This window comes from Giraffa tippelskirchi, chromosome 2 (genome assembly GCF_054371585.1).
Source record: "Giraffa tippelskirchi isolate mGirTip1 chromosome 2, T2T-mGirTip1v1.2.pri, whole genome shotgun sequence".
Classification (NCBI taxonomy): Eukaryota; Metazoa; Chordata; class Mammalia; order Artiodactyla; family Giraffidae; genus Giraffa; species Giraffa tippelskirchi.
The window spans coordinates 195,851,428-195,877,644 of NC_137276.1; positions in this window are offsets into that span (position 1 = coordinate 195,851,428).

The following is a 26,217-nucleotide window of genomic DNA, read 5'->3' on the forward strand; positions in this document are numbered from 1 at the left end:
AGTAAAATTAATTCAATATATTTTGTTCAATCCAACATGTCAAATACTAACATTTCAACATGCATTCAATATACAAATTATTAAAAATATACTACATTCCTTTTTGTCATACTATGTCTGCAAAATTCAGCAGGTATTTTATACTTAGAGTCAATCTCAATTCAGACTAGACATATTTCAAGAGTTCAACAGCCACATGTGGCCAGGAGTTGCCATATTCAATGGCATTGCTGAAGTCCAAATTAATTTATAGGAATGATCCATTCCTTAAAGAATGGAAAGAAAAAAACTATAAACCAGTTGTGTCTGATAAGTTTGATGGAAAAAGTTGAACATGTGGAAAATTTGATTATCTTTTAAAACTTCTTGTTTCCTTAAATCTATTTTGATCATTTATGTTTTCAACTCTATAAAAATAGAGTTGGCATGAGCTTGCTTATAAGCGAAAAGATCATCAAAGCTGCTTTGTTACTTTGAAAGGAACCGGAAACACAGTTTCAGTTGTCTTAAGGCTAAAAGAAGGAATGCGTCGTGTTTGTAAAGTCCATGAGTAGGGTTAGATGCCTAAAACTTCAGAACCAGGGGCTCAGCTCTATTATGTATGTTGGTTTCACTTTCAGTACAGTAGAAAATTCTAAATTTATGTCCACTTGGTTCAAATTCAGCAGAAAAGAGCACTATTTTCTATGTCCATAAAAACCTCAGACCATTGGCCTAAACTGATTCACGTGTCTAATTCTTAGAGCAATTTTGGAGGCTTGGGGGGCAGTGGACTAGATTAAAGTGTTTTATTGCCTTAGATCACATGTCAAGAGCTGGAACTGGTGATGGAAACTGTCCTTTCCTAAATGCAATATGGACAATGAATATTTTGTCAAAGAAAAACTGGAAAAATAGAGGTGACACTGAAGAAAAGCAGCAGATGCCTACTCCGCCTCATTTAACCATTTGTAATGTCCTCTATGGTTATACTTGTGTTATCAATCACAGTATTATGCAGTTGAAATTTTCTCCTTTACTTCCTGCCGAAGTTGTTACATTCTAAGTAATTTATCTCACTTTTGAAAGAAATAAGACTATTGGCTTTATTTCTGCTTTCCTCTGTATTTAGAATATTCAGCTTCTATTTATGATGTTAATCATTTCCTTGGTTTTCTTCAGCTACTTGTGTAGTTGTCTGAAATTGTACTAGGAATCAGGTAACAATTTGTCAGCATTCACCCCTGTGCTGAGTCATGTAATTATTTTCTACATGGTTACCATGTCATCCTAAAGTTGTGTGTAGCCTTCTGCCTTACTGCCTTACACTTCTGAACAATTCACAATATTAATTTCAGGAGACTTTCACTGCAAATCCTGGTTTTAGTTGTAAATTATTCCAATCCTAAAGAAAGGCAATGCCAAAGAATGTTAAAACTACCATACAATTACACTCATCTCACATGCTACCAAAATAATGCTCAAGATTCTCCAGGTGAGGCTTCAATAGAATGTGAAACAAAAACTTCCAGATGTTCAACTTGATTTAGAAAAGGCAGAGGAACCAGAGATCAAATTGTCAACATCCACTGAATCATTGAAAAAGCATAGAAAAGGCAGAGGAACCAGAGATGAAATTGCCAACATCCACTGGATCATCCAGAAAAACATCTACTTCTGCTTTATTGATTATGCCAAAGCCTTTGACTGTGTGGATCACAACAAACTGTGGAAAATTCTTAAAGAGATGGGAATACCAGACCACCTGACCTGCCTCCTGAGAAATCTTATGCAGATCAAGATGCAACAGTTAGAACTGGACATGGAACAACAGACTGGTTCCAAATTGGGAAAGGAGTATGTCAAGGCTGTATATCGTCACCTCACTTATTTAACTTATATGAAGAGTACATCATGTGAAAAGCCAGGCTGATGAAGGACAAGCTGGAAACAAGATTACCAGGAGAAATATCAATAACCTCAGATATGCAGATGAAATCACCCTTATGGCAGAAAGTAAAGAGGAACTGAAAAGTCTTTTGATGAAAGTGAAAAAGGAGAGTGAAAAAGCTGGCTTAAAACTCAACATTCAGAAAACTAAGATCATGGTATCTGGTCCCATCACTTCATGGCGAATAGATGGAGAAACAATGGAAACAATGACAGACTTTATTTTCTTAGGCTCTAAAATCACTGCAGATGGTAAATGCAGCCATGAATTAAAAGATGCTTGCTCCTTGGAAGAAAAGCTATGACCAACCTAGATAGCATATTAAAAAGCAGAGACATTACTTTGCCGACAAAGGTCCATCTAGTCAAAGCTATGGTTTTTTCAATAGTCACGTATGGATGTGAGAGTTGGAGTATAAAGAAAATTGAGCACCGGAGAATTGATGCTTTTTAACTGTGGTGTTGGAGAAGACTCTTGAGAGTCCCTTCAACTGCAAGGAGATCCAACAGTCCATCCTAAAGGAAATCAGTCCTGAATATTCATTGGAAGGACTGATGCTGAAGCTGAAGCTCCAATACTTTGGCCACCTGATGCAAAGAACTGACTCATTAGAAACGACCCTGATGCAGGAAAGATCGAAGGCAGGGGGAGAAAGGGATGATAGAAGATGAGATGGTTGGATGGCATCGCCAACTCACTGGACATGAGTTTGAGCAAGTTCCGGGAGTTTGTGATGGACAAAGAAGCCTGGCATATTTCAGTCCATGGGGTCACAAACAGTCAGACATGACTGAGCTACTGGACTAAACTGAAAGTGGAGTTAAATTATGACTGTGGTTTTTATTTCCTTCTTAGTTCACTTGACTTTATAGCTTTTATAGTAACTGTATATGAGGCTGTAACCAGAAAATAATAAATTTTATTTTAGAAAAAGTATTTAAGTTTTTCCTAAAATATTTTTAATCATTCAATAATATAGTCTTCTTACTTTGGATATAGCCTCTTCCACTAAGTCTAGGATAAGTGGTTATAAAATTGACCTGTTTTCTGAGACTTCCTTCTTAAAAAAATAAATAAAAACAAAATCCCCAACTTTTTCCTACCCTTTTGTATCTGCTTACGTACAGAGGAAGGGGAATTTTCTGAGAATTCTTCTCATTTTTATCTGTAGTTCTTTACCCAATGTTGGGAATCGATGGATTCAGCCACTTAAAGTCCCAGCCAGATTTTAGTTTCCTGAATTCTTATGTTTCCTTATTTTTGCTGTGAAACTGTAGCTTTTACATGTTGTGTGTATTTCTGATATTGGGGGAAAAAATCTCCTCTCTGTTGAAACTAATTTTCTAGAATACAAGCTTCCTGTAGTGTTTACTCCTTTAGTAAGGCAAACAAGCCCTTTCCAAATTTATTTTCATTTTTTCTAGTGCTTTTTAGTTGAAAGAAATACAACCATACACTCTGTCAGTTAATGGGCTTTATTAAAATAACTCTGATATATACAAGCATAACATTTTACAGACTTTTTTCTTTATGTGACTTTCTTCTCATATTTAGATACCTTACAAGAACTGCTTCCCTTGTTGAATTTATCAAGGAGAAGCTATTTATGACACGTATTTAACTTCATTTTAAACAATAGTTTTCTCTCTTCTGTTGAGAACTAGAGGTCTTTGTAATGGACTATAAAATGCTCTTCAACCCACTACATCTTGGAAAGGACCACTGTTTCAACAGAGTTTGAGAAAACTCTGTTGCTGTGAGGTTGTGCTGACGCATATTCCTTCCATTATATGATATGCAAGCACAAACCGTAGTTTCACAGAGAAGTTTAATACATTATTCCATACAGTGAAAATGGGAATTCTAGTGTCCTATCAAATAGTAAATTAGCTTAATTGGAGGGGGGGAACACTGTTTAATCTGAAATAATTTTTCATTTTTCAATCTTTTCTTATTTAATAAAATTTTTGTATAGTAATAGGCAATTCAAAATGGATTTATATGAGGTTTTCATGGTGGTAAGTTTTCATAATTACATATTGTAAGACACTTGGCATTTTTGTGCTGATCCAGTAAATCAGCCATTCAAAGCACCTGATTTGTGCAAGGGACTCTCCCAAGTTCTAGAACTTTGGTAGTGGAAAAAAAAAAATCCTTCCTGTTTCCTGCTGTTTTAGAGCTTAGAGAAAAATAAATGAAAAGGATGTTGAGTGTATGACTAAGGCAAATAATGACTGAGTGTTCTGTAGAGAAAAAGTAAACACACAGTACTCTGAGAGAAAGTAAAATGAAAGTGAAGTCGCTTAGTCGTGTCCGACTCTTTGTAACCCCGTGGACTGTAGCCCACTAGGCTCCTCCATCCACTGAATTTTCTAGGCAAGAGTACTGAAGGGGTTTGCCATCTCCTTCTCCAGGGGATCTTTCTGGCCCAGGGATCGAACCCTGCGGGCAGACGCTTTACCGTCTGAGCCACGAGGGAGAGTAAGAGGGAAACTAACTTGAAAGTGCCATTTTAGCTGAGATAATGCTGTTGTCCAAAATAATGAGAAGCAAAAGTGTTTTTGCCTAAGGGAATAGTGTGTGCAAAGGACCTGGGGCAAGAAGAAATGGCTTGAGTGACAAACTGAAAGAAAGACCATGTTACTGATATGTATGAGCTATAGTAAGATTATACCTTCTAAATTTAAATGCTTTTTCTCCCAAGATCATTTTCCATAGTTGTATTTTTAGTGTCTCCTGATGTCCCAGCCTCTAAGAAATCATCAGCCAGTACACATGCGCACATACATACACACACATATATACTGAAGCTCATCTTACCAGCACAGCTACTATTATTTACTCGTTATTATTGCCATGGCCTCACCTCTGACCCTGAGTGCTGCCCATCTCCTAAAGAGCAAAATCCTCCACAAAATTCAGGCCAGACTCAGAGAAGAGCACAGAAGTCCTCTGAGGTTTTACCCCTCTCCTTAGTCCTTCTGTTACTTTACTGCTCTCTCAATATTTCATCCTACATAAGTTTTTTTTTTTTTTTTTAATTCAAGATGGCTCACTCCTTATCTACAGAAAAATGCAGTTCATAACAGGAAAGATAATTAAAACATTTATCAGAAATAATTGATTGTCAGAGGACACGAATCAATCCAGAAAATTTCTCACATCCAGGCATCAGGATGTCACTGAAAAGCATAAGCAGCTATGTGCTATGTAATGTAAGTTCATGCCTCAAAACTCTCCTCTTTCCCAAATCCCTGACTTCCACCAGACTAGTTCTTTGGCAGGCGTTACAGATTACTTAACCCTCCAGGCCTCCTATCTCTAGACCCTGTATTCACTCTTCACTGAAGTCCTCCCCAGTCATCTGTTCTCAGCTCGTCCTCACCTTCTGCTCTTTCCTTTGAACTGAACACACCATCTGATCTCACTCCACCTCTTCTAAATCTTTCCATTCTCTGGTTAACACACGACCCATTTCCTCACACTCTTCTCAGAACATTCCATCTACCAACTGGCCCCAAACAAAACATGGCTCTTCACTGAGGATACAACTTCACGTTCTCAAATACAGACCGCTTGTTCTCTAGATGCCTCATCCCTTGGGGTGAAAATGACATCAGCACATGCCTCTGTTTGTACTAAGTTGGAGAGCTCCATATCCCTCTACCTTTTGTATATAGGCCCTTTACTTCCTTTTAGCAGACTCTCGTCAGGCCCCCTTAGGCATCAACTTCTCTGCACTTTGCTCCCAGATATCTTCACCCCAAATCCTGCAGTCATCATGAATTATTTACAGTCCAGGAAGGTGATCCATTTGACATCCCAGCCTCTAACTTGCTCTCCTGGCTTTTACCACCTCCGTCCATGTATTCATCCCTTTTGTGAGCCCCTTCTTTCTTCATTTAGCTTGAATCCCCATGATTCACAACTTCAGCTATTCTTTCTTCAATGTCCATGACTTCCTTCATCCATTGTCTTTCTGTCAACCTGTCTACAAAATCTCAACCCTTGATGAATTCAACCTCACGAAGCTTGCTGGATAGAGATGAGGAGGAACTTTTTATAGTTGTTCTGAATTAAGGTCATGATAAGCTTCATGGTATCCAAACTCAACAGTGCCTAGCTATTCTATGATCTTTCTCTGATGAGTATACGATCTTATTTTCCAGTGTGAATAACCCAACTTCCCCTGTTGTCTTGAAACTCCAACTTCATCAGCATCTCTCTTTCCACATATAACTTTTTTTTTCTGCTTCAAAACAAAGATAAAGACATCAGAAAAGAACTCTCAAATCTAAAACCTTACTTACATCTGTGCCTGTGATTTTGTGTTTTGTTCCAGTTGTAATGAAGCCTCTACAGCTCATTCTCCCTTCTTTTAGGTGCTCCATGATCTTGTCCCCTCAACTATCCTTTCTCCTGCATCTTCAAACCTCACTGCTAAAACATGAAAACGCTTGCTTTTCCTCAGGTTTCCACTAGAGCCCCTGTCACTCTCCCTTCCCCTTTTCAGCAAAAAGTATTGAATACTCTATCTTACTGTTTTTAATTCTTGACATATTATTTATTCTCAAGTTACAGCATCCTTATTCTTACCTGCAACACTCCAAATTCCCTAAGGAAGTTCATTGGTGGTCCAGGGGTTAGGACTGCTTCCATTGCAGGGGGCATGGGTTTGATCCCTGGTGGTGTTATTAAACTTCCTCATGCCATGTGATGCTGTCAAAAAAAAAGAAAGGAAATTTCCTAAAATTGTTGTCTTAAAATCCACCTGATTTTCTTGTCTCACAATCAAGCAGAAACTCCTTAAGCTTTAATTTACTTCTATCTGGGAAGCACTCAACTATTTTTTCTTAAAGAAAGTGAAAGTCACTCAGTTGTGTCCGACACTTTGCAACCCCATGGACTATACAGTCCTTGGAATTCTCCAGGCCAGAATACTGGAAGTGGGTAGCCTTTCCCTTCTCCAGGGGATCTTCCCAACCCAAGGATCGAACCCAGGTCTCCCACAATACAGGTGGATTCTTTACCAGCTGAGTCACAAGGGAAGCCCAAGAATACTGAGTGGGTAGTCTATCCCTTCTACAATGGATCTTCCTGACCCAGGAATCTAACCGGGGTCTCCTGCATTGCAGGCGGATTATTTACCAACTGACACAGTCACTTTCCTTGACTTCTAGGATATGATATTGTCCTGGGTACTTTTATTTTATTTATTTATTTTTTAACTGAAGGATAATTGCTTTACAGAAATTTGTTGTTTTTGTCAGACCTCAACATGAATCAGCCATAGGAGGGAGGTTCAAAAAGGAGGGGATATTTGTATACCTGGGTACTTTTATTTTCTTCTTTTTAAGTAAATGATTAACCTGGCAGTTTTTTCTTCATATATTATGTCTTGTAAATCAAATTAATATCTACATGTGTGTACATGCTCAGTCACTTCACTCTGTACATGCTCAGTCACTTCAGGATAGTTGCCTGCCAGGCTCCTCTTTCCGTGGGATTCTCTAGGCAAGAATACCAGAGTGGGTTACCATGCCCTCTTCCAGGGGATTTTCTCCACCCATGGATTGCATCCACGTCTCTTAAGTCTCCTGCATTGGCATGTGGGTTCTTTACCACTAGCGCCACCTGGGAAGCCCTAATATCTACATATCATTACTTAATATATTAATATTTAGTGGGAATACCTATAAATAAGTTCCTTTTAATATCTATTTCATCCTTAACTTTACTTCTTTTTCCTTTAAGTTTAATTTGTTATACTTATTTCTAGGCTCTTGCATTTAACCCTTAGAATATGTATTTTCAGTCATCTTTTTGCACTTTAAAGCTGTATGTTATCCCACAGGCTGTGACAACTGGTATATTCACTGACATTTTGTAGGAAATGTACATTATCTTCCATCTTATTTTTTCTTTACCTCAAAGTTTAGCTAAGAGGATACATTTTAAGTTTCCCAAACATATGGGAAGGGTAACTATTTTTGTTTTTTTGGCTGAAATATAATTTAATTTCCAAAGGTTTGTTCCTTTGTTTTTGTTCTATTTCTCTATTTGCTTCTTTTCAAATTCATCTGTAGCCACTTCTTCATCTCTCTACTTTCATCTATCTATAGACTTTCCCTGAGCAATATACTCATTTCTATAGCTCCAATAAATATTTTCAAATGAATAGGCTTTTAAAATATACAACTTTGAGAAGACAAAAAACTTCAGTTATAGACAGGTTGATCAAATAATGTTTTAGTTGAGCTATTATTTATTCCAGTTCAAATATTGAAATATAACATTAACTTTAATCCTTTCTTTGATGTCACACTTTTTAAAAAACAGCTTAATAGTTTTCTTTAATATTCAAAATAAAATGGCTAAGTTAATGTCTATATTTAGCAACCAGCTATTTCTAAACATTGAAAACTATTTGGCTATAACTTTTTGAAATAGTATTTTATAATTACTCCTAGTCACATAAGTGGTGACTTTGATATTTTTATGAACAGGCAAGTGAAAACTTTCAAGACCCAGTGGTATTTTTCCTAACTATTTTCCCACCATTTTTTTTGCCTGAAATACAAAATGCAAAATTGTGGTACCTTTGGACTATGCCACATAGCTCTGGAATGAAAAGAACACAGTGGGATATAAGTTAGGCCCTAGATCATTATTCTCAAAATGTTCTCAGAAAATCCCACATCACCTGGGATAATTTAAAAAATACAGATTCCTTGATGTCAATCTGGACTAATATAACAGAAATATCTGAGCATGGGGATCAAGACTATATATTTTATACTCCACAGTTTTTCTTTTATATCTTCAATTTGAGAGCCACTACAGTAAATAATGGAATTCCAGAAGCACTATTCAAAATCCTGAAGGACGATGCTATCAGGGTGTTACATTCAATATGTCTGCAAATCTGGAAGACCCAGCAGTGGTCACAAGACTGGAAAAGATCAATCTCATCTTAATTCCCAAGAAGGGTAGTACCAAAGAATGTGCTAACCATTGGACAATTGCACTCAATGGATATGAGTTTGAGCAAGTTCCAGGAGATGGCGAAGGACAGGGAAGCCTGGTATACTGCAGTCCATGGGGTCACAAAGAGTTGGACAAGATTGAGCAACTGAACAACAATAACAACCCATGCTAGTCAGGTCAAGCTTAAAATCTTGCATGCTAGGCTTCAGCATTATGTGAACCAAGAACTTCCAGATGTCCAAGCTGAGTTTAGAAAAGGAAGAAGAACCAGAGATCAAAATGCCAACATTCAGTGGATCAAAGAGAAAGCTAGAGAATTCCAGAAAAACATCTACCTCTGTTTTATCAACTATGCTAAAACCTCTGAATGTGTGGAGCATAACAAACTGTGGAAAGCTCTGAAAGAGATGGGAATACCAGACTATCTTAACTGTCTCCTGAGAAACCTGTATGTGGGTCAAGAAGCAACAGTTAGAACACTGTATGGAACAACTGATTGGTTCAAGATTGAGAAAGGAGCATGACAGGGCTGTCTGCCATCACCCTGTTTGTTTAACCTATCCGCTGAGCACATCATAAGGACTGCCAGGCTGGATGAGTTACAAGATGGATAGGTGGGAGAAATATCAACAAACTTAGATATGTGGATGATACCACTCTAAAGATAGAGAACAAAGAGGAACTAAAGAGCCTCTTGATGAGGGTGAAGGAGGAATGTGAAAGAGCTAGCTTAAAATTAAATATTAAAAAAACTAAGATCATAGCATCCAGCTCCATTCAGTTCAGTTCAGTTGCTCAGTCGTGTCTGACTCTTTGCAACCCCATGAATCGCAGCACGCCAGGCCTCCCTGTCCATCACCAACTCCCGGAGTCCACCCAAACCCATGTCCATCGAGTCAGTGATGCCATCCAACCATATCATCCTCTGTCGTCCCCTTCTCCTCCTGCCCTCAATCCTTCCCAGCATTAGGGTCTTTTCCAATGAGTCAAACTCCTCGCATGAGGTGGCCAAAATATTGGAGGTTCAGCTTCAACATCAGTCCTTCCAATGAACACCCAGGACTGATCTCCTTTAGGATGGACAGGTTGATTCTCCTTGCAGTCCAAGGGACTCTCAAGAGTCCAACTCCATTACTTCATGGCAAATAGAAGGGGAAAATGTGGAAGTAGTGACAGATTTCCTCTTCTTGGGCTCTAAAATCACTGTGGATGGTGACTGCAGCCATGCGATCAGAAGAAGATTGGCAGGCAAACTATGACAAATCTAGACAGTGTGTTGAAAACTAGAGACATTACTCTGCCAACAAAGGTCCGTATAGTCAAGGCTGTGGTCTTCCCAGTGGTCACATATGGTTGTGAGAGCTGGACCATGAAGAAGGCAGAATGCCAGAGGATGAGATGGCTGGATGGCATCACCAATGCAATGGACATGAACTTGGGCAAACTCTGGGAGATAGTGAAGGACAGGCAGTCCTGGCGTGCCGTAGTCCATAGGGTCACAAAGAGTCAGACATGACTGGGCGACTGAACAGCAACAAGAACAACAATAGTAAATAAATTATTGCCTAGTGGGACAACTGTGCCTGTTTACAATGTTTTCCAAATATGCTCTGTTTAAAGCCTCAAATGCTTCATAGAAGGCCTTTCTATGTAGTAAGGAGAAAATGCATACACTTATCGGCAAAAGTAGATTTCTGTGTCTTAAGAAATCATGACAAATTTCCATATAAAATGGAATATATAGGAAAATCCTGGCATCAAAAGTGGCTTAATTCTGACTACTTACAGTTAGTTTCAATCTTATAGAGAAATGTTTATCAGACTCTGGGCTTCCCAGGTGATTCAGTGGTAAAAGAATCCACCTGCTAATGCAGGAGATGTGGGAGACATGATTCAATCCCTGGTTGGGAAGATCCACTGGAGGAAGGCAAGCCCACTCCAGTATTCTCGCCTGTAGAATCCCACGGACAGAGGAGCCTGGCAGGCTACAGTCCGTAGGGTGGCAAAGAATCAGACACGACTGAACACACACGCACACTATCAAACTCTATGTGCATAAAAATCAGCTATGGAATTTGTTAATCTGGTTGTTTAAAAGGAGACAGACAGGAATGAGATTCTGCACTTCTCACAACTTCCAGGAGAGGCCACTCTGAGTAACAAAGTTACAGAGAAGAGCTGGCTCATGGGAATAAAAATAACATGTGCGTGCTTAGTCACTCAGTCCTGTCCAACTCTTTGAGACCCCATGGACTATAGCCCACCAGGCTCCTCTGTCCACGGGGATTCTCCAGGAAAGAATACTGGAGTGGATTGCCATGCTTCCTCCAGGGGATCGTCCCAACCCAGGGACCGAACCCATGTCTCATACATTGCAGGTGGGTTCTTGATCATCTGAGCTACCAGAAAAGCCCAATAAAAATAACCTTTTCTAATGTTATTGGCCTTTCTTTTAAAGCACATTTTTAAATAAATACAGATTAAAAAAATAGATCTTTAATTAAATCAAAAAATGTAGGTGCTTTTGAAGTTATTGTTGATTTTGAAAATCTTGTATACAACATTACCTTACTTCTACAAAAATATGTCTTTTCTCTATTTGTTAGATAAAGCCCTACAGTAATATAATTGAGGACTCAACAATGAATATCATATAATAACACCAGAAGCAAATACTTCAGGGATGAGAACACAGAGTTGTTTTTGATAATTTTGCCTGGCTGGAATAATACTTCTATTAGAATAATGCAATTAGAGAAAACACATTGAAAAGTTAATATGTTTTAAGATTCAAATGAAGATTAATATTTTTAAATGAATTCCTAAAAGTTAGTTCAATGTCTAATGAGTACTACACTTTCAATATAAAAATATAAGGTAGAAACATAAATATTAAACAGCTTGGAAATTTTAATTTTGGCCCAGTGTACAAAAGAGAGTAACATATGGGAGCATTCAGATCTGAGGATAGTTCAGGCTATTTTAAGAGCTGAAATCCAAAAGTTTCCAACTCCAGTAGCTGGGGCTTGGTTTGGAGTCAGCTAAGGGATTGGCTATTATTCAGACTAATGACACTTTTAAAGGGTAAAGACCCAGAAAACCTAGTAATGCTGACTCATAAGCACACATTTGTTCTGGGCTTCTAAGGGAATTAGGCATGCAACTCCCATTAACATTAACAGGAGACAGAAGTTCTATATCTAATTTCCTTCTCAGCAGGCTGGAAACCAACCCCATAATTTGGAGGATTTGCAGCTTTAAAGCAAACTACCTTGTGATGAAGAATTTCATATGATGACATGGAAATGATGGAAAAAATGCCTTTTCCTTAATTTTAAATGACCTTGTGTTTTACAAAGCATTTCAGGCAAGAATTAGGGAACAATTGTACTGCAGAGTAGCCTTTATCCTTAAACATAAGAGTTATGGCCCCCAGTGCCCTGATCTATTAAACGCGGTGAGTTCAGCTTTCTTGAAATGCCACTTTGAAAATCTGTTTTGCCTGATTTGTACAATTTTGTCAGTGAAACAGCTCAACCTGGGTTTAATGTATAGAGCGGAACATAATGTTTAAGAGAATTGCAATGCCTCTCCTTGAAAGGGAAAAGCCACATGTGTATAAACATACTACAGACTCACTTCTAGTGTCATTATTTTAGCTGACATCTGTGGGCCTATTTTTGTAGAGTTGCATCGTGATAGAGAAGAGCTTTTTCCTTCCTCTTTGGCACAGATGACAATCATTAGAGATGCTGCAAAAGAGTCAATGAAAAGTAATGCTAAGGTAAAAGGTTAGTACTCCACACAATTATCCAAGAGACAAACAAAAATGGTTACTGCAAAAAAATTTAAGATATCGGTTCCCTTCACTCTCTTGTTTGATAACAAACAGAAGATAACTCAGTAGTTTGAAGAATGATGTGTCTGAAAATTGAAGTTCAGTGCCAAGTATTTAAGGTTGAGGGGCGAAGTGGCATAACTTACATGTGTAACTTCACTAAAGTAATCCCAACATAAAATATGAAAAGGGGGTATTTCAGGAAGGGAGTCTTATCATATGTTGACCGCTGAGATTTTGCTAAATTCAGGAGCTTTTTCTCACTCAACATTTTCACTAATTTCTCATCTCCCTTTTACACTCATCCATCACTCACCCAACAGGTAGACATTCTTTTTGTCTCTGCATGGAACTCCTCATCCCATTTTTCTCGTGTTGCTTTTTCTCCTTGAAGAAGTGATGCAAGTGCTGTGCTTTGTTGCTCAGTTGTTCAACTCTTTGCAACTCCGTGGATTGTATGTAGCCTGCCAGGTCACTCTGTCCATAAGATTCTCCAGGCAGGGATACTGAGCGGGTTGCTATGCCCTCCTCCAGGAGATCTTCCCAACCCCAGAGTCAAACCCAAGTTTCCTTCATTGCAGGCAGATTCTTTACTATCTGAGCCACCTAGGAAGCCCAAGGATACTGGAGTGGGTAGCTTATCCCTTCTCCAGGGGATGTTCCCAGCCCAGAAATCAAACTGGGGTCTTCTGCATTGCAGGTGGATTCTTTCCCAGCTGAGCTTCCAGGTAAGCCGGAAGAGATGAATGTAGCCTTCCAAACAGAGTCATACAGGATGTGGCTACTTATTATCAGGAGCAGATGAGGGGTACTGCCCAAGAGGACTTCACTCCTCCCACAATCCAATTGCATTTCTCTGGAAGCTTCTGTTACTGGCCATTTGCTAACAACATACCATCTACTAATTAACCTGGCTCTTCTGTCATCTCTTCATGGGACCCTCTCTACATATCCTGTGCTTCAGACAAAGTAGATTACTCCTGTAAAAAGTAATTTTCCTCATGGTTTGCCTCATTCCAAGCCTTTATCAGGTTCTTCCTTCTGTCTTCATTGTCCGAAGCCTTCCATGTTATGAATTTGAGGCTCACATGACCTCTCAAAAATCTCCTAGCACCAATTGTTATTTTCATTGCAAAACATATTTTCCCTTGTATTATGAGTATCGGTTAACTGTTTTATTCTTCCTGTTGGATTCTCTGATTCTAGTATATACTAAGTATCATCACTTTCTGAAATTTCTAGTCCAAAGCCTAGGATATAGTAGCCACTCAATAAAGATATATGGCAAGGTTGTGTTAAAAAAAAACTTGCTTGTGGGAGTAAACATAGATGAATGTAAACATAAATGAAATTCTCACATTGTACACTTTACACATACTATAATTTTATCTGTCAATCATACCTTCATAAAGCTGAAAAGGTATGTAATGTCTTTCAAATGTACTTTAAAATTTTTGAATAAGTTTAAGTATTTAAAAGTCATTTATTAGAAAGTTTTAGGTAAAAATCTAAATGATTCATTTAGAAAATCATCACTGCACTCTCAGAGCCTAGAAGAGTGCCTAACTATAGTAGACACACAATTACAATGGATTAAATGAATGAATATATGATTAAATCCACTTAGCTCCCAGTATCCCTTTTCTATCTTACAGTTTGTACCTCTGATTTCTAAATATAAAATTTTGGCCAGTCTGACTGGAAATCAAAGCATATTTTTCCAGATAAGTAAAATGTAAATAGTATAAAAAAAGCAAGGGATGAGAAAGTTTAGTTGAAAACATGTTTTCATTATTATAGGGACCATTTGTTAGTAATAATATTGATGATGATTTTGATAGTTATGTGATTGCATGCATGCTAAGTCGCTTCAGTTGTGTCCAACTTTTTGTGACCCTATGGATTATAGCCCATGAGGCTCTGCTGTCCATGGGATTCTCCAGGCAAGAAAACCAGAGTTTATTGCCATGCCCTCCTCCAAGGGATCTTCCTGACCCAGGGATCGAACCTGCCTCTCTTAAGTCTCCTGCATTGGCAGGCAGATTCTTCACCATTGAGCCACAGTTATGTGATTACCATTTCTAGATTTTTAAACTATTTTGCCAGCGTTCAGTAAAGAATGTTAATTTTAAGGAGCACGTGAAGAAGGGTGATTTTCTTTACATCTTCTTCGGTGCTATAAGACTCCCAAATTATAAGATATACAATTTTATATGGAAATGCACCTATTGTGTAAAATGTTTTATATACTACCTCTGGAGGTAGATATCAACTAGATGAGGTGAAATTCCCTATAGCTTCCAGCAGTGAACACAAGCCGACACCTTGCCATGTCTGGTAGCCTGCAGACATTCTTAAGAAGACCCCATTGCTAGAAGCAGTCAGGACAGAAACGTTTTGTTATCACCCCTTTCATGCTTTGAAATGCGGTAGATTTCTCAAAACCCTTAGATAGAGCTATAAAAGAACTTCGTGTTATTTTACTAGAGTCACAGAAAAGAAACCTAAAAATAAAATGTCCTCGCTGATCCGAGGGTGTGAGCACTTCATGTGGCTTTGTGATGTGACATCACAAGAAATTCCAGGGGAGGCCGCGGACGCAGGGAGGAAGCCGAGGTCAAGGAGCCGCGGGTCTGGACCTGTGCTTGACTTTCTTTGATGAGCTTATTTGTTATATCAAATGGAGCAGAAAAAAGGCTCTCCAATGAGCATAAGAGGCTACTCTTGGTTTTAATTCACTCTCTTTCATTTCCCTCGGCAGCACAGATTAAAGATGGGTTTTTCTTTTCCCCTGGTGTGTCTCACTATGATTACTCAGTAGGAGAAAGAAAGAGCCAGCTTTAAAGGATTCTTTGTCCAACACGGTCTCTTGAACTACCAAAACATCTTCCAGGATGAAGTGCTGAGGTGTTTGATGGAAGCTGAACTAGAAATCACTTTCTGTCAATCAAATGCAAACCCAGTACCTGGCAGCCGCCTTATGAAAACTGGACCAAATGATACAGAAGGGGAAAAAAAAAGTTCCACTTTAAAAAATCAATTTTGAATTACCTTACTTCATTCATTTACATAAATATGAAGTGCCAAATGGAAGAAACCATGAAAACAGATCAACTGAAATGAACAGGATCAGGACTGCTATAAGAGGATGGTACCCAACTCCCTGGGCACACATCTCAGATAAGGGCTCCCGGGGGTGAAGTCACAGCCCTTCCCCCTATCAGTTGATAATGGCAAGGCTGATGTTTCAGAATCAGTAGCCATTGCCAGCTCACAAGAGCAGACATGTTTTAAACATGTGTTTTACACGGTACAATCAATCCATGTACTAGTGATGCACCTAACACTATGTATATGGCACTAAAGGACCCCAAGAGCTGTGCTACGGAGAGATAACACATTTCCCAGATCATTGGAGGCTCGAATTCGCCCCTTATGCCTCACAGCACTTTCCAAGAAGTGTGTTATCTTGAAGTAACACACCCTTGGCTTGTGCCTTATTGCTTAATTATAATCGCAAAAATGTCAGATGAGAATAATTGCCATCCCAATTTGCCATTACCCATTGTAGGCTTTCTGACTTAACCTAAGTGAGCCTTTAAAAAATATGTTCTAGTTTTATTGACCTTGGAGGTAGAGATTCCTTTACTCCTTCCTATAATTATATTGTGAGCAGAGAATGCCTGGGGAGAAAAGCAGAGAATCAAGGAGATGACTATTTCTGCACTTTTTGTGTTTAACACAGTCCAGTTTCATCACTTTACCTGCCCTTAAGAGAGCACACTTTCCACTACGTTACCATGAAGTCATGAATGCATACCGTTGGCACTGTATTTGGAAAAAGCAGAATTTATTTGCCTTTCACTGGCAGATTATAAGACTCTCTAGTCAACTCTATACCTTGAATCTCTGAGATGTACTTTATCCTCCTCAGTCCTCTATGCATACTATTTGTACTAAATGAGTTCAATCCACCTTACAGTAAATTTGAGTTTTCCCTGCCAGCACCTCAAATGATTAAAACATCTCTTAATGCTTTGTGTGTCTGTATGTGCGCCCAGTTGTGTCTGACTCTTTGAGACCCGACAGACTGTAGCTCACCAGGTTCCCCTGACCATGGAATTCTCAAGGCAAGAATACTGGAGTGGGTTGCCATTTCCTTCTCCAGGGGGATTTCCTGACCCAGGAATCAAACCTGCGTCTCCTGCACTATCAGTCAGATTCTTTACCACTGAGCCACCTGGGAAGGTCGCTTCAACAGTATTAATACTTCATTTTCCCAACCAGATTCCCTAGTACAGGGAGTCATCTCTGCAGTCCATCCTAGCCATCACCACCAGAGGAATTTTAGAAGCCCAGCTCTGTGTCATTAATGTTCTAAAAAAAACCTTAGGCTGCCTATTTGTTTGAAAATAAATATCTAGGTTCCCAATCAAGAGCTAAAAGTTCCAAACAATAGGATCTCAATATGTTTCTTCAAATGGCTTTCAGTTCATCACTCTCACTCACCTTATGATTAAACTAAACTCAAAAATCCTGCTTCACTGAGCTTGTGCTTTTCCACGTCCATGGTTTCCTTACACTGTTTCCACTTGGAGAATCCCTTCTCCCCATTGCTCTCAACCCGCATTCTTTTTCTTTTTCCTTCTTAAATTCAGCTTCACCTATTCCTAAGTCTCCTATCTGAGTCAATCTCTACCTCCACTCTGTCAGACACTGTAGCAGATGTTCCTGTGAGAAAATGAGCTCAAATCATCTAACCTGAAGGAGGTGGTCTTTGAGTAACAATTGTAGGAAGAGTATGAGCTTGGTCAGTGGGGGAAAGGGGAAGGGCTTTCCAGATGGAGGGAATGGTGAGCATTGTGGACCCAAATCCTCTCCGTATGTAGTGCCTTTGGTCCTGCTCAGGACCTGTCTCTTACCTGACCTCCTTCAAGAGTCTCCTGCTTCCACTGCAGTCACCACATTACTACCAGAAAGACTTTCATCAAAAGCCCAGTTACTTCCTGCTCATGGATCATGAGATCATGTTTCATGGATCTTTTCGGTTTTCCCTTGCCCCATTGGACACCTTCACACCTCAATGACATACATGTTATGCCATCTGAATGGCATGCCTTTGCCATCATTTTTCATCAGGTTAATTCAGTGCAGTTCCTTCCTTCCTTGTACTTTTACAAAGCACATTTCATCACTTCCTCCTCTGTGATCTTACGTGAATTATATGTCCTTTTATCATAACTGTTGCTATTTTTGGAGCCCATGGGATTATATTCTTTACGTATCTCCAGTGTATATCAGTTTGTCCTTTTATTTGCTGCCTGGCTCAGAAAACTCTAACAGCCACATCTTCATTCTCTCAGAAGAAAAATTAAGTCAATGATTTGTATTTTTTCATTTATTTTATTTGTATTGTGGCATAATATCTGAATATATATTTAGGCACCATTTAAACTCTTTATGAGGTTAAGGGGGAAACTACCTGACCTGTATTGAAGGCAACTACATTCCTGGCACTGTGTAAATACATGACCATGATATCTCCCAATCCTCCATCTCCTGGTCTCTCTCTCTCTCTCACACACACACACCACCAGCCACCACCACCACCACCAAAAATAACAAAAACAAAGGAAAAGAGTGCATTACTCCACAGAGAAGGTGCAGCGATTAAGAACCTCATCCAAGAATGCATGGCTTGTGAGAGCTAAAACCAATTTACAAGTTCGTGTCCATTGGTTCCAAGGACTTTTCCCTTTCCTTGTAGCATACAACATACTGAAAGATTTTTTTTTCTTTCTTTTTTATTTTTCAGTGCTGTATTTGACCATGTCTTTGCGGTTCTTATGTGTATCTTATTTCTTACTGTGTCTTATTTTATATTAAAAATATCCAATCTCCTTGCTATAGGCAATAATTCTTCTGTGTTGTCCATATTATGAAGAGAAAGAAGACGATCCTTCTGGGTTTTGCAGCTGTATCATAAAACTGATCATCTTACAATGAAGAAACAACTTTATTTCTTATGAAATTTCTGAATACTTGAGTTTCAAGTACAATATAGGATAAGCCTAGCTTATAAAATTTAATACACCGTAATTTTGGGTGGCAATTTTGGCCCCAACTAAAGCAGTCATGGCCTTTTTTAGTTCATTATACACTAGCTACTATAAGAAATAAACTCTCTATTTCAAAGACTTAAAAGTACAGGAGTTCACTTCTTGCTCAAGGAGTAGTTCAACATGGGTGTTCCTGCCGTCAGGGGAAGTGGTGAATCTCTACACCATAGAATCACTCAGGGTGATGGATGCCCTGGGCATCAGTATCCATCAGGCAGAAGGGAGAAACACAGCAGGGAGAAACACAACTCCCTTCTTCAAATCCCAGCTCAAAATTGCAAAACCGCCTTCATACTTCATCTTCTGATGAGAATTAATCATGTGCCATGTATCACGCTGCCAAATCCAGATATGAGAGGAGGCTGCAATCTCCAAATACTGTGGATACTGAACCTTATACAATGCTGTTGTTGTTCAGTCACTCAGTTGTGTCTGACTCTTTGCGACCCCATGGACTGCAGCACACCAGTCTTCCCTGTCCATCACCAACTCCCTGAGTTGCTCAGATTCATGTCCACTGAGACAGTGATGCCATCCAATCATCTCATCCTCTGCCGCCCCCTTCTCCTCTTGCCCTAAATTTATCCCAGCATCAGGGTTTTTTCCAAAACAATGCTAGAGTTCCTTTTTAACAATGAAGAAATTACTGATACAAAATATGATATGAAGCTTTGAAGAGACCTTTGAAAGTGAGGAATATTAAAGCATAAGCTTCTTTAGTGTCACAGCAAGTCAGCCTCAGAGGCCAACAACCTAGTACCTGAACTGGCAGCTACCCAATGGTGCCCACTCTCCTCTAAGATAGGACAGGCACATGCTAGGTGGACAGCTATCTCTTTCTGCCATATAAACCATATAAAAGTGCTCTGGAAAGGTAAAAAATACAGTCAAACAATATCTATTATGATCTCTTATTTATTAAGTGCTCTGATAAAGTAAGCATTTCCAAACAACTGTACAAAAAAGATCTTAATGACCCAGATGATTATGATGATGTGATCACTCATCTAGAGCCAGACATCCTGGAAGGTGAAGTCAAGTGAGCCTTAGGAAACATCACAACAAACAAAGCTAGTGGAGGTGATGGAATTCCAGTTATTTCAAATCCTAAAACATGATGCTGTGAAAGTACTGCACCCAATATGCCAGCAAAGTTGGAAAACTCAGCAGTGGTCACAGGCCTGGAAAAAGTTTTTATTCCAATCCCAAAGAAAGCAATGCCAAAGAATGCTCAAACTACTGCACAATTGCACTCATCTCACACAAGAGCAAAGTAATGCTCAAAATTCTCCAAGCCAGGCTTCAACAATACGTGAACCATGAAGTTCCAGATGTTCAAGCTGGTTTTAGAAAAGGCAGAGGAACCAGAAATCAAATTGCCAACATCCACTAGATCATTGAAAAAGCAAAAGAGTTCCAGAAAAGCATCTATTTCTGCTTTGTTGACTAGGACAATACCTTTGACTGTGTGGATCACAATAAACTGTGGAAAATTCTGAAAGAGATGGGAATACCAGACCACCTGACCTGCCTCTTGAGAAACCTGTATGCAGGTCAGGATGCAACAGTTAGAACTGGACATGGAACAACAGACTGGTTCCAAATAGGAAAAGGAGTACGTCAAGGCTATATATTCTCACCATGCTTACTTAACTTATATGCAGAGTACATCATGAGACACGCTGGGCTGGAAGAAGCGCAAGCTGGAATGAAGATTGGCGGGAGAAATATCAATAACCTCAGATATGCAGATGACACCACCCTTATGGCAGAAAGCAAAGAGGAACTGAAGAGCCTTTTGATGAAATTGAAAGAGGAGAGTGAAAAAGCTGGCTTAAAACCCCAAATTCAAAAAACAAAGATCGTGGCATCTGGTCCCAGCATTTCATGGCAAATACTGGGGAAACAATGGAAACAGTGAGAGACTTTATTTTCTTGGGCTCCAAAATCATTATGTATAGTGAGTGCAAACGTGAAATTAAAAGATGCTTGCTCCTTGGAAGAAAAGCTATGACCAACCTAGACAGCGTATTAAAAAGCAGCGACATCACTTTGTCAACAAAGGTTGGTATAATCAAAGTTACGGTTTTTCTAGTAGTCATGCACAGATGTGAGAGTTGGAACCCAGAGAAGGCTGAGCACTGAAGAACTGATGATTTTGTACTGTGATGTTGGAGAAGACTCTTGAGAGTCCCTTGAATTGCAAGGAGATCAAACCTCAATCCTAAAGGGAGTCAACCCTGAATATTCACTGGAAGAACTGATGCTGAAGCTGAAGCTGCAATACCTCGATCACCCAATGTGAAGAGCCAACTAATTGGAAAAGACCCCGATGCAGGGAAGATTGATGGCAGGAGAAGGGGATGACAGAGGATGAGATGGTTGGATGACATCACTGACTCAATGGACATGAGTCTGAGCAAACTCTGGGAGATTGTGGGGGACTGGAAGCCTAGAGTGCTGTGGTCTATGGGGTCACAAAGAGTCAGACAAGACTGAGAGACTAAGCACTGCACAGCACATGATAGTAATGACAATAAGGTAGAGTAATAACCTTATTAGGCAATTGCTTATAGAGTGCACTGTGTAATATTCATGTCACAGGGCCCCACTCATGAGTTTTAGGATTTTGAACAAGATACATAATTATCTGTATCTCATATTATTCCTGTTTAACATGAGGGTCATTATATACTACCTACCTGCAGAGTTGCCATGAGGATTAAAGGAACATATATAAAGGACTGAAAATAACACCTGGCTCATAACACACACACATTCATCAGATCAAACAATTGCTTTAAATGCAATCTCGTTTCTCTTCGAAATGATCTCAGTTTTTTAAAACAGCTCAGATATAGATTCTATGTTCTTAATTATAACTACATATCTACTTTAAAACATTTCTTCAATATACATTTTTTGTTGTTCAGTAGTTTCTAGACTCACCTGTAGCTATACTTCCTGTAAGGATGAATACAATTTGGAATCCATTCAGTTCTGAAGAGTGTAGATTCTGTGGTCAAAGTCTCTTTATCATTAGTTCCATGTAAATATATTTATATCTATATTCCATTTCTTCTGATTTCTGAACCACTGATTTCCTAAAACAATGCTTTTCCTATCAGACCTCACCAAGTGTTTTTAGACAGTATTATAAATTTCATAATTTTTCTGGAGTGATGTTGATAATAACCAAGGCAATTGTTCTATCTTTGTTCAAAGTCTCTTACTGGAAAATGATTTCCTCTTTGTTGATTTATGCCTGCCCTTCATAATTTCATGTTTTAGAATTTCTGATATCCTCATTATTCTCTGAATCCTTTCAGCAGATTTCTATTAGTGAGACAGTAGAACTTGCCTATTATTATTTTGATTTATTAATTCATAGTCTTCATAGTACACTTGTGACAGAGCAGGGGAACTATACTATCATTCTGTTCCCATATTTATAACATTAACTAGTAACAGCTGATAAAAAAAGCAGTACTTAAATTTAGCTTATGCTTCCAGGAAAAGTTGTACCCCATTTTGTTTTTATTTTTATATTTGATACTGACCTTTTTTATTAAATATTTAAAAATAAGTTGTAGTTCTGAAATGCATTGCAAATGTAGAGTTCAAACCACTGAGTATTTCATCTTCTTGTCTTTAAAATTACTTTCTAAAAGATAAGTTATATTGTTAGTCATGGGGTAGGAGAGTGGGAAATGGCAACCCACTCCAGTACTTTTGCCTGGAGAATCCCTTGGACAGAGGAGCCTGGTGGGCTACAGTCCATGGGGTCGCAGAGTCGGACACGACTGAAGCGACTTAGCAGCAGCAGCAGCAGAGCGACTGACACACATCAGTAGAGTGGGTAATGAGAGGAACAATGTTAAGCCGTTTTCCCATATGTTTGATCTATAAAAATTTTACACCCCACAAATAGAAATAATAAAAAGGGTAACTTTATTATATGAAATCATTTATTTATAATGACCTAAATAGCTGCTCATAAGATATTCATTTGACAGAAAATCTTATTGTATATATACAAATGTATATAGTCATGCATTTGTGTGTGTATAATTTAGTTTCTAATGTTTCACATTTTATTTTTATTACAACCAATTTCTTATTAACAAAAATATGTGTTATAACCAAATTAAGAAGGTCACATTTACATATTGTTTATTTACAATGCTAAATAGTATATTATATGCAAGTATTTCTTTTATTTTTATGTTTCCTGACGGTGTTATTTATTAGATTTGAAATTTGGGACAAGTGCATGGGTCTATCTGAACATCTGTTTCATTGTCTGTAAAACTCCAAAGACAGTGTCTTCTTTTCAGTGTTGTGATGCACAAACACAGGCACAGACTGTGTTACTTGACACAGCACAGTGTAGGGGCTGGAAAAGTCAATGTTCTGTCAATACAACTGCTATTTTTATTTTCATAATTATCAATAGCGTTTTAATTTTAAACCTCATGTTTAGGCAAGTATTATAGGAATATTTTTCATCAGAGTCTAAGAACCAATGAAAAGGTGTAGTTGCAACAAACCTAAATCATTGAGACTTTTTTCTATGTTCTTTCTATTAATATAAGTACTAAACCTTGATATTTAGGTATTTCAAGGTGGTGCAGTGGTAAAGAATCTGCCTGCCTGTGTAGGGGATGCAAGAGACATGAGTTTGATACCTGGGTTGGAAAGATCCCCTGGAGTAGAAAATGGCTACCCAATCCAGTATTCTAGCCTGGAGAATTCCATGGAGAGAGGCATCTGGTGGACTACAGTCCATGGGGTTGCAATCAGACATGACTGAACACACAGGCACACACATAATCCTTGATAATTACCAGGAGTTCTGGTCAACATATTCCTCCCTTAGTTCATTTAACCCTTTGTGAGTATTATGAGGAGGTATTAGGCTCACTGTATAGATCTAAGTACCGAGCTGCAGACTAATTTGGAATAATTAGCAATAATTCTTAGTAGAAATAACCAAATTATGAGAACTAGATAGATGCTTATCAAATGGTAAATCATAAATTTACAATCATGAATTCCTGATTTTAATGTTCATACTTCCTCCTATTTGACCATACTGTAATTATATGTATTTCTCTTCTTTTTTTTTTTTCTGTTTGGCAAATTGTGCAGCATATATCTTAGTTCCCCAGCCAGGGATCTAACCCACACCCCCTGTAGTAGAAGTGCAGAATCCTAACCACTGAACTACCAGGGAATTCCCTATACCTATTCCTTATTTTATCTTTATGTATAGTTTTATATTTAGAAATATCAGCTAACAAAAATTTCTTCATAAGAATTTTTTATATTTATGATATTCATAAATTATAACATCCTGGCACATTCTGTTTCATACATTTCCATATGTTGTGAAGAATTTAATAAAGTGACTCATATATTTACAGAATTAATACATAAATGAACATTGAATGAATGAAAATATTCTATAAATTAGTTATGAGGTAAGAGGTAGAAATAAAACTTAACAGTTTTGTTCCTCAGGCTTATTTATTGTCCAAATAATTATGGCTGATAGGGAAAAGTTCTTTATAGCCTGATTTAAATAGAAACTACACACATGATTAAACCTTTGCTGAGATACAAATATTTAAACAGTAATCTATGTTTACATTAACCTTCTTTAGGACCCAGAGAAATGATTGTGGATCCACGTAGCCTAAATTTCTATGTATGACAACATCTGAAGGAGGATTTTTACTTAGGATGCTATCAAATTTCCTGAGTAAGGAACATATATACCCCTACTTAAATGAGAAAATACACAACTGCAAATACTAGATGTCTGACATCAACTTCTGGTTCCTCCTAAAGATATTGTAACAACACTTGTTATTTTAAGGTTCACTTTGGCTTTTTCTCTCCAGTTTGGGCAGATTTTCCATTCCATCCCATGTTGTTCCTCTTTACATCTGCTAAAGTCAATCAATTAATCAATTTTTAAAATCAGAGGTCTTCTTAGTCCTTGGAGATTTGGTTTTGTCTCAGATTTGGCTAATCTAGTTGGCCAAGTTTTGCTTCAAGCATCAAGCTTTTAGCAATGTTTTTGGGGGAGTTTGCTTCTGTTGATAAATTGCAAAATGCCTGTTGCTAACAACCCCGGGATGCACTCGTCTCTCTAATCTGGATACTCCTTGTAAAATCTGTGTGCTTTCCTGCCCTGCTGTGTTTGCATCCTGTCCTGTTATGCTGTTGTTCAGTCATTTAGTCATGTCTGACTCTTTGAGATCCCTTGGACGGCAGCATGCCAGGCTTCCCTGTCCTTCATCATCTCCTGGAGCTTGCTCAAAGGCATGTCCATTGCATCAGTGATGCCATCCAACCATTTCATCCTCTGTCATCCTCTTCTCCTCCTGCCTTCAATCTTTCCCAGCATCAGGGTTTTTTCTAATGAGTTGGCCCTTTGCATCAGGTGCCCAAAGTATTGGAGCTTTAACTTCAGCATCAGTCCCTCCAACGTATTTCTTTGGAAGAAATGTCACTCTCTAATTCAATTAAAACAGCAAATGAACTTCCACTCATTGGGTAGTAATATGGGTCTTCATCAACACACTTCTTCCCTTCTAATGGAGAGGTACGGAGTGCATATAATGTAATACTTAGTCTTATGTCGGCTAGCCCTTGAACACTTTATTTAACAGTGTTTAACAGATGTATTTTTTTTACTTCACATAAAACATCCTTGACTGGATCTTTTCAGACCTCATGAGGGTTAAGGATTTGCTCTGCTATTCAGCTTGGTCAGTTGTTAATAATCTACGAAGAGTATTAGCCTACTACTAAGAAGTTTACAGAGTTTTCCCCGGTGGCTCAGTGGTAAAGAATCTGGCTGCCAATGCATGTTCAATCCCTGGGTCAGGAAGATGCCCTGGAAAAGGCAATGGCAACCCACTCCAGTATTCTCGACTGGGAAATCCCATGGACAGACGAGCCTGGCAGGATACAGTCCATGAGGTCGCAAAGAGTCAAACATGATTTAGTGACTAAACAACAACAAAGAAGAAGCATACAGGAACAATTCATCAATAAATAGTAGTGACCTTCATTGAAAGGTACTGGACTTTACCCAAACTGAAAATGCTTCCTTAAAAATTAAATATTTTTGGTAACACATAAATATGAGCCATTAGATTTTGGGAAAACAGAAGTTCAAAGACAAATCAAACTCTAACATTTTAAAATTTTGCTACTAATCTGGGGAATATGTAACAAATACCACCAGTAAATGTCTATTAATTCGACTCAGTTTGTGGATATGTTGAAATTCCTCCTTGCTAAAGCATGCATTCTCTTAAATCTAGCTG